The 361-nt window shown below is 31.3% G+C and overlaps 1 protein-coding gene across 1 annotated transcript in view; it reads right to left on the bottom strand.

The window, feature by feature from the left end:
• Window positions 1–73: 73 nt before the first annotated feature.
• The window catches only part of LOC119592147 (C-type lectin BfL-1-like), a gene marked incomplete in the record, with an annotated part of 6,167 nt that continues 5,879 nt past the window's right edge, over window positions 74–361 (bottom strand). The window contains 1 exon segment of the mRNA XM_037940969.1: window positions 74–361.

Here is a 361-nt window from a genome sequence, read left to right as displayed (position 1 = left end):
ACCAACGTTCTTTTTTTTTTCTAAAAGATATGGCAGTAATCTTCATTTGTAAAGGTGTATCTAAACAAATTAATTATCAAAATAAGTTTATTCGATTATAAACTTTCACATCATGATATAATATAATAGACGAAAGTCTATAATTTAAATAAATATCAAGATACTGAATTTGAAAATAATCGGCAATGAGGACGGCTTATTTCAACAGTTGACTAATTATGTTGTTCCGGTGTCGAGTTCATTCAGGACAATGAGTGTATTACCCATAATTAATTACATGGTTAAATACATATCACATGATTGCTTTTCAAATATGGTCTCAGTGAGGATAACGGGAGCGGGCGAAGGCGGTGAGGATAAC

Source organism: Penaeus monodon, chromosome 29 (genome assembly GCF_015228065.2).
Source record: "Penaeus monodon isolate SGIC_2016 chromosome 29, NSTDA_Pmon_1, whole genome shotgun sequence".
NCBI classification, from domain to species: Eukaryota; Metazoa; Arthropoda; class Malacostraca; order Decapoda; family Penaeidae; genus Penaeus; species Penaeus monodon.
This window is presented reverse-complemented; position numbering and strand designations above follow the sequence as displayed.